This window comes from Eimeria mitis, genomic scaffold, assembly GCF_000499745.2.
Source record: "Eimeria mitis Houghton genomic scaffold, Emh_scaff2040, whole genome shotgun sequence".
NCBI classification, from domain to species: domain Eukaryota; phylum Apicomplexa; class Conoidasida; order Eucoccidiorida; family Eimeriidae; genus Eimeria; species Eimeria mitis.
Genome location: NW_013570364.1, coordinates 7,336 through 7,734, shown reverse-complemented (window position 1 = coordinate 7,734; position 399 = coordinate 7,336).

The window sequence follows — 399 nt, the reverse complement described above, 5'->3', positions numbered from 1 at the left end:
CCCCCCCCCCAACCCCTTCTGTCTCTGTACGCAGGGGGTGGGAGAGGAGGTACGTGTCTATGGGGAGACTATATTATCTCAATTACTTTTGACTTTCTTGCAATTCACTACTCTTCTCTGCCGAGGTTCAGAGCTGCCTATACACCTGAGACAGCGCGGCATGGCTATCAGGGGCTGGCGGGGCCCGCCGCCCCCCCCAACCCCACTGCTGGGGTATCGGGTGTTTGGTGGTGTTTCTCCTTGGATTCACTTTGCAAAAAAAAAAAGAAATAAAAACTTTTGGGTTTTCTGCGCGGGTTGCTTCTCTTGTCTCATAGTGGAGGATGATCGGGATCTGGTGCTCTATGGTCAAACCATAGGTAGAAAGAAGTATGGGGATAGAATACTAGAGTATATAGT